Source organism: Citrus clementina, unplaced genomic scaffold, assembly GCF_000493195.1.
Source record: "Citrus clementina cultivar Clemenules unplaced genomic scaffold, Citrus_clementina_v1.0 scaffold_5, whole genome shotgun sequence".
Lineage (NCBI taxonomy): Eukaryota > Viridiplantae > Streptophyta > Magnoliopsida > Sapindales > Rutaceae > Citrus > Citrus x clementina.
The window spans coordinates 23,381,904-23,390,969 of record NW_006262201.1 but is presented as its reverse complement, the minus strand read 5'-3'; the positions used below and the strand labels follow the sequence as shown (position 1 = coordinate 23,390,969).

General features: G+C 37.7%; 1 pseudogene; it reads left to right on the top strand.

Moving 5' to 3' along the window:
- The first annotated feature begins 770 nt into the window (after window positions 1-770).
- Window positions 771-5,904, top strand: LOC112098044 (annotated as a pseudogene).
- Window positions 5,905-9,066: the final 3,162 nt, after the last annotated feature.

Here is a 9,066-nt window from a genome sequence, read left to right as displayed (position 1 = left end):
TTCATAAGGAATTATTTTGAAAACTAGTTTTAGCTTTTAATCTCATCCATGATCTTCATTGTGAAGATGACGAACTATTATTCTTTTATTCTTCACTTGTTGAAGTTACGGAATATATAACTTTCTCAAAATTTTAGCAAATCGTTATTCGTCAGCTTCAGAACCTCATTAAAAAGTCATCCTTTGCACTCGTTCTCAATCAAGAAACACATATGCTCCCTTTTGCTGTCAACTCTCTTGAATTTCACTGGATGAAGAAACCCTTTTCTCTTGGCATCTGTTCTGTTGTAATCTCCAGTCTTTGTTAATTTGTTTCTCTCCATTCCCAATCTAGTTGTGGCATGTTGTTGTCTCTGTTTGGTTCCATATCTACCCTTTGTACTTCCACCGTGTGAAGATATTTCTTTTTCTCCATCTCTATTACCAGTCAATAGCGCGGTTGTTGTCTCTAATATTGTTTGCATCTTTCTTCTGGTCAATACATAAGTTGTTTTGACTGATTCACTTTTCCTCTATTATCTAAATCATTCCTTATATCAATTCAATCACTTTTGAACTAGAAACCTTTTCCTTGTTTCCATCTTCTCACCAGATTCACAGCAGTTTTTAAGCTTTCATTGATTTCTCCACTTCCACAACCATATACACTTGTCATCTTTGTTGTTTCATTTTCTTTTTTTCGTTTTTCTTTTTTTTGCCTCTCTCTCTCTCTCTGTGTTTCGCTCGTCGTTTATTTTCATTTCGGAACTTTGAAAAAAATAGGATCGAAGATGGTGGAAAGCATTGTTACTGTTCTGTTAGAAGTTGTGAAATGCTTCGCTCCTCCAACAGAACGCCAACTTGGTTATTTGCGTAACTATAAAGACAACTTTGAGAATCTCAAGGCAGAAATAGACAAGCTCAAGGATGAAAGTAAGAGCATTCAGCACAGAGTTTCTGAGGCTGAAAGAAAAGGAGAAAAGATTGAAGAGAAGGTTGAGAAGTGGATGGTTAGTGCGAACAACACCATTGAGCAGGCAGCCAAATTCATTGAAGATGGGGAGACAACAAGTAAGCGATGTTTCAAGGGCTTGTGTCCTAATTTGAAGACCCGCTATCAGCTTAGCAAGAAAGCAGAAACAGAGGTGAAGGCCCTTGTTGAACTCAAAGAAGAAGCTAGGAGATTTGATGATAGAATTTTCTACCGTACCATTGCGGAGGAGGTATGGCTAAAGTCTAACAAAGGTTACGAGGCCTTTAAATCAAGACTTTCTACTCTGAAGTCTATACAAGATGCATTGACTGATGTCAATGTCAGCATCGTTGGGGTATACGGCATGGGCGGCATTGGAAAGACAACACTGGTGAAGGAGTTTGCAAGGCAAGCCAGTGAAGAGAAACTCTTTGATCAGGTGGTTTTTTCAGAGGTTTCCCAAACTCCAGACATAAAAAAGATTCAAGGGGAAATTGCAGAGAAACTAGGTCTGGAGTTGTCCGAGGAGGCTGAATCTAGAAGAGCTAGTAGACTTTATGAACGATTGAAGAAAGAGAAGATGATCCTTGTGATTCTGGATAACATCTGGAAATATCTTGATTTAGAGACTGTCGGAATTCCTTTTGGCGATGATCATAGAGGATGCAAATTATTATTAACATCAAGGGATCGTAATGTCTTGTTAAGTATGGGATCTGAAAATAACTTCTTGATTGGCATTCTAAATGAGCAAGAAGCTTGGAGGTTGTTCAAGATAATGGCTGGTAATTATGTTGAAAATCGTGAGTTAAAATCTACAGCAACAAATGTAGCCAAGGCATGTGGAGGTTTGCCTATTGCCCTAACCACAGTAGCAAAGGCACTGAGAAACAAAGAGCTGCCTGTGTGGAAGAATGCCTTGCAAGAACTCCAAACGCCTTCAGAGGCAAGCTTCGATGAAGGAGTACCAGTAGAGGCATACTCAACAATTGAGCTAAGTTACAAGTATTTAAGAGGTGAGCAACTCAAGAAAACTTTTTTACTGTGTAGTCTAATTACACCAACTTCAATTATGGACTTGTTCAAATATAGCATGGGCTTGGGTGCATTTGAAAGTGTCCATAAGCTAGAAGATGCACATAACAAACAAATTACATGCATGGGTCCATCAACTAAGAGAGTCTTGTTTGTTGCATGAGGATGGTAGCAGTAAATTCTTTTCCATGCATGATGTTGTTCGCGATGTTGCCATTTCAATAGCACGTCGTGACAAAATTGCATTTGCGGTGAGAAATGAGGGTGTGTGGAACTGGCCAGATGCAGATGCACTAAAAAAATATTTTGCAATTTGTTTAAAAGATAGTATTATTAATGACATTCCTGAAGTGTTGGAATCTACACAACTTGAATTTTAATTCATGTCACCCAATAACTCTTTTGTTGGGCCCAATGTTCCTGAGAACTTCTTCAAAAGGACGAAAAAGCTTCGGGTTTTGGATTTGACTAGAATGCGGTTATTGTCATTGCCATCTTCAATTGATCTTCAAGTAAATCTTCGGACACTTTGTCTTAATCAAAGCATTTTGGGAGACATGGACATAGCCATTATTGGAAAGTTGGAAAATCTAGAAATCCTTAGCTTTGTGCGGTCTGATATTGTACAGTTACCTAAAGCACTAGGGCAACTGACTAAGCTAAGGCTGTTAGATTTAACAGACTGTTTCCGTCTGAAAGTTATTGCCCCAAATGTCATATCAAGCTTAATCCGATTAGAATAATTGTATATGGGTAATTGCTCCGTTGAATGGGAGGTTGAAAGAGCCAACAGTGAAAGAAGTAATGCTAGCCTTGATGAATTGATGCTTTTACCTTGGCTAACCACTCTAGAAATTGATGTTAAAAATGACAGTATTTTATCGGAAGGCTTTTTGGCCAGAAAGCTCGAAAGGTTCAATATATCCATTGGAAATGAGTCATTCATGCCTCCCAAGAATGTTACAAGAGAACGGTTTCAAAGCCGGCCGCACTTTTTGATCAAGAGTAATCGTGAGAGTTTAAGAGAATTGAAGCTCAAGCTTGATTTTATGGACATTTGCTCCATGAAATTGCAGGGCATCAATAACGTTGAATACCTATGGTTGGACAAGCTGCAAGGTGTCAAGAATGTTCTTTTTTATTTGGACACAGAAGGCTTTTCACAATTGAAGCATCTCCATGTTCAAAATAATCCTAACTTCCTGTGTATCGTGGACTCAATGGAGATGGTAGCTTGTGAAGCCTTTCCTCTTTTGGAGTCACTTATCCTTCACAATTTGATCAACATGGAGAGGATATGTGTTGATCGGCTCAAAGTAGAGTCTTTCAACTAACTCAAAACCGTAGAAGCATATAATTGTGATAAATTGAGTAATATCTTTTGGCTCTCTACTACAAAATGCCTTCCAAGACTTGAGAGAATTGCAGTTGTTAATTGCAGCAAGATGAAAGAGATTTTTGCAATTGGGGAAGAAGTTGATAATGCAATTGAGAAGATAGAGTTTGCTCAATTAAGATCTTTGAGTCTGGGGAATCTTCCAGAGGTTACAAATGTCTGCCGTGAAGTAAAGACTCCTTCAGCATCACTAAACAGACCATCGTCGCAAGAGGATACTTCAACTCTGCTTTTCAACAAGAAGGTGCGTAGGCTAACATTTTCTTCATATATATATATATAACAGATTTTATTCTATCATGCGTTCTCTTTTGATGTCATACGTGGAAAATAATTAAATCATTTAAAGAATTGAAAGAAAATGGAAAAAAGGATAAAAAGAATCTCACACGCTCACTAATTGAGCTCTTAACAAGTAGTATGAATTAGAATGCATCAAACTCAGCTGTCAGTTGAAAATTGATTCTGACTTGCATTAATTTGTAATCAAAGAAGAAAATTTCAACAAGTGCTTCCCATATGGATATTGGATCTAACGAGAAATTCTTATTTTTTTTAGGTTGCGTTGCCTAACTTGGAGGCTTTGGAGATATCTGCAATTAATGTCGACAAGATTTGGCACTACAATCAAATTCCGGCGGCCGTGTTTCCTCACTTTCAAAGTTTAACACGATTAGTTGTGTGGTACTGTGACAAACTGAAATACATATTTTCAGCGTCTATGATCGGAAGCCTTAAGCAGCTCCAACACCTAGATATACGAGACTGTAAGGATTTACAGGAGATCATTTCTGAAAACAGAGCAGATGAAGTGATCCCTTATTTTGTCTTTCCACAGCTCACCGTTCTGATACTCCAAGGTCTACCAAAACTTAGATGTTTATACCCAGGAATGCATACTTCGGAATGGCCAGCACTAGAAAATTTTGCAGTGTGTCGTTGTGACAAATTAAAAATATTCGCTGCAGATTTATCGCAGAATAATGGGAATGATCAACTTGGTATTCCTGCACAACAGCCCCTATTGCCATTGGAAAAGGTATGAAGTCATTTTCTAGATATTTTTTTCAATATCTCATTGACGTCTTTTGACTTTGAAAAATGTAACAAAACATTGATAAATTAATACTTAATAAATTGAAAATTTTTATTACATAATAATCTTTGCTAGTCTTGACAAAGGGATCAATGTGGGAGATTAATAATTATATGAACTTTTTTAGGTAAAGAATCCTTAGTTTTTCTTTATACAACGACTTACAAAATAAATTAATAATTTATTGTTGTGAAATTCATGCAAATATAAATCAACCCTTTTTCCCTAATTTCTTTTTTACCTCTAAAATTAACATATAAAAAATCATATAATGAATTTTATCACTAATTAAATTTTTTTTGGGGGTAAAATTAATATAAAACAGATACTATAAAGTCACTGCTGGTAATTGGATTACTCAAAATCATTTGAGAGAACATCAATTGACCTCATTAGTTATTATGATTTATGATGATCAGATCTTACCCAACTTGAAGGACCTATCATTGAATGGAAAAGACGTGAAGATGATTTTGCAGGCCGATTTCCCACAACACCTTTTTGGCAGTCTTAAACAACTAGAGATTGCCGAAGATAACTCAGCTTGTTTTCCAATCTGGAATGTACTTGAGAGATTTCACAATCTCGAAATACTCTCACTGTTTCAATTTTCATTCCACGAAGAGGTATTTTCGGAGGAAGGAAGCTTAGAGAAACATGTGGGGAAGTTGGCAATGATAAAAACATTAGAGCTGCGCTGGCACTATCATCTGAAGCAGCTGTGCAAACAAGACTCCAAACTTGGCCCCATTTTTCAGTATCTTGAAATTCTAAAAGCATATCATTGTCAAAGTCTGTTAATTCTATTGCCATCATCATCGGTATCTTTTCAGAACCTAACAGCTCTGGTGGCTTTCGGTTGCAAGAAATTGTTACACATGGTAACATCCTCCACAGCAAAAACTCTGGTGCGACTCGTAGCAATAGAAATATATGGATGCAGAGCAATGACAGAGGTGGTAATAAATGACAAAGATGGAGTTGAAAAAGAAGAGATTGTTTTCCGCAAATTGAAGACGTTGGAACTGTTTGATTTAGATAGCCTCACAAGTTTCTGCTCTCCCAATTACACCTTCAAATTGCCATCTTTGCAAGATTTGTGGGTGATTGGTTGTCCCAAGATGAAGATTTTCACTACAGGAGAAGCAATCACGCCTCCAAGAGTAAATGTCTGGTATGGAGAGACAGCGGATCAACGGCGCTGGGCTAATAATGATCTAAACACAACCATACAACAATTACCTGCTGAGAAGGTACGGATATACATATTACTCTCTATCTCCCATGATAAATTTTTACAAAATTTGCTTTCTTAAATACAATATAGATAAGATATTTGTTATAAAGTAAGTTTACATTGATGAATAAGAATTTTACTTTCAGCTGTTGGCGGTGTCGTCGATATACTCTACGTATTACGACTAATTTCATAGGCTTCTTATGACTTGGAGTTGCGAATTTTTAGAAGAAAGTCTCAACTGGTAATTAATTTTTATTTCATTTATTTAATCCCATGGCTTGTTTCGCAATTTCAACTGAATTATTTAGAATGGGTCCCTCAGTTTACTGTTAAATTTGCAATGCAATTTTAATGATCCTTTCAGACTTTTATGGACAGATTTTGCATAATTGAATGTCTTTTTAGTCTAGTTTAATTTGAGTCTTTTTCTTTTTTTTTTTTTTTTGGGAGCTCCCCTCGTCTTCTAAAATTTTATAACTCCTTGCATACGTTTTTATGATAAAATTTCATTAAAAGCCTTCGTATTTTATAATTCCTTGAAAACGTGCATACTTTTTCCTTTTTTTCTTTTCCAATTATTTATTGTCATCATTGCTGTTCTTTTATTTTAGTTTGTGCTCTGTTTGTTCATTGGGTTTGCTTTTCGGAAAGTTAGAAGGCAAGGAAAGTACTTAGAAAATGTTCTTCCCTATGAACACATAATTAACAGCTGAATATCATTCATTGGATTAAAAAAAATTAAAATAAAAAAAGTAATCAACCCATTATTCCTAGAACAAATCCTTAAACCATCAAACGTTAGCTATGAACAAGTATATTGGTCTATAGCATATTCATAATATTTTCTCTGCTGTTCCTGTTAAAATTTCTCTACTCTATGATTGCAGAATGTCTGGATACTGATGAAAATTTAAGTCACTCTTTGATACGACACTCTTTGAGCGAGTGCAAACTCCAATCCGTGGAGAAAAGAATTTGAAGAAAGAGAAATGGGACAGGGGAGTTGCAGAGAAGAGAAAGAAGACGAAGCTGAAAAAAGACAAAATGATATCCTTTCTTTTCATGCCCTCACGGGTCCCTTGACAGTACAATATATTCTCCCTTCCAAAAACAGCCACGCACCCTTAACTAACTAAATAGAATAAAATTGATAACAACAAAACACTAATTGAAAACAGAACAATATTCGTTATTATGATATCTCAAGCATTCTCGAACATTCCTCAAATGACAAAGTCTTTGAGCCATCCTGGTTTCTTTCTCGCGCAAGTTGGACCTGTCTTGAGCTGCTCTCTAGCTTGTGTCTCATTCAAGGGTTGGACTTTTTCTATTTCTGCAGGCTGGGTCTCTTCCCTTGCTGTCTCATTGTGCTCGATCTGATTCACAACAATTGGCCAAGTTGTATCATTCCCCATTCCTTGAAAGCTTACCTTGTCCTCAAGGTGTAGTGCAGGGTAGAGTTTACGAAATTCCTCAAAGTCCTCCCAAGTCGAATTTTCTGGTGAGCTATCAGACCATTGCACCAAAATTTGTGGAATTACTTTGCCTTGTTGAAGTATCTTTCGCTCAGCACATACTGCAATTTGCGATGACAGGGGCTTGTTATCCACACTTCCTGGAGGCAGTGAATAAACATCAATGAGGAAGTTTCCCACATAAGGTTTTAGTAAGGAAATATGGAACACCGAGTGAATTCTACAATTTGTGGGTAACTCTAACTTGTAAGCAACGGGTCCAATACGCTTTACCACTGTGAATGGTCCATAATAGTGCCTTGCCAGCTTGTGAGATGAGCGCTTAGCAACTGATGTCTAGCGATATGGTTGAAGGTGTACCAGCACTTTATCACCTACCTGCAATTGAATTTCTCGGCGATGTAAATTAGCCTTTTGAGCCATTCGATGCTGAGCTTGTCGTAAGTTCTCTTTCAATGAGCAAAGCATGGCATCCCTCTCAATTAACATGTCTTCTAACGCTTGGATTGAAGTAGAGCCCCTTGAGTAACTTGGAATTGTGGGAGGAAGACGTCCATAAAGGGCTTGAAAGGGAGTCATACGCAAGCTGCTGTGATAACTGGTATTGTAGTAAAATTCAGCCCAGCCTAAAAATGAAGACCATGTCTGTGGCTTGTCTTGTGCGAAGGCTCGTAAATATTGCTCAAGCCCTCGGTTAACTACTTCGGATTAGCCATCCGTTTGAGGGTGATAAGCCGTGCTGTGGCATAACTATGTCCCACTTAAATCAAACAATTTTTGCCAAAAGTTGCTCATGAATATAGGATCACGATATGAAATTATAGAGCTAGGAAATCCATGTAATTTTACAACCATGTCAGCAAATAAAGCTGCTGTTTTGATGGCAGTAAATTGAGAAGGCAAGGCTCCAAAGTGAGCTGACTTTGATAAACGATCCACAACAACCAGAATTGCTTCAAATCCTCTCAAAAGTGGCAGCCCTGTAATGAAATCCATGGTTAACTCATCCCAAACTAATGAAGGGACGGGCAAAGGTTGTAACAGACCCGCCAGCGCTTGAGTTGAGTATTTAATTTGCTGGCAAACAAGGCAAGCGGCTACATATTGCTCAACATCTTTCCTCATCTTAGGCCAAAAAAAAGTCGATGAAAGACGTACCAATGTCTTTTTAATACCAGCATGTCCTGCCATAGGTGTCTCGTGAAACTCTTTGAGTAGCACGGCTTTTAATGATGAGTTGGGGCTGAGGTAATATCGATGTCGAAATAGCAGGAACCGAGAAGTCAGAAGAAAGTGAACCGGCTGCATACCTCTGATGGAGTTATTTCATATCAGGAAGAGTGCAATTTTCCTTGTGCAGAGCTGTCAATAGTTCACTAGAAGGTTGGCTTACAAATGACAAACAGAGTGCTGTTGGTTTGGGTTCTTCAGTCACGTTGTCCCCATGAATTCGCGATAAAGCATCAGCAACTTTATTGAAGTTACTAGCTTTATAATCGATTCTGTATTGATAACCCATCAACTTGCGAATGTAAAATTACTGCTTTGGGGTGTGAATAACTTGTTGAAACTGTTCCTTTATGCTTTTATGGTCAGTGCGTATAAGGAAAAATCGACCAAGGAGGTATTGACGCCATTTTTGAACCGCAGCTACAATAGCATATAATTCCTTCAAATATGTCGAGGATGCACGCATTCGAGGACCCAACTTTTTGCTAAAATAAGATAGAGGATGCCCGACTTGCATTAGCACAGCACCGATCCCGACATTAGAAGCATCGGTCTCAATGACAAACTCCAAGGCAAAATTCGGCAAGTGAAGTACAGGGGCTTCCACAAGAGCCTTCTTTAATGCTTGAAAAGCTTGAGTAG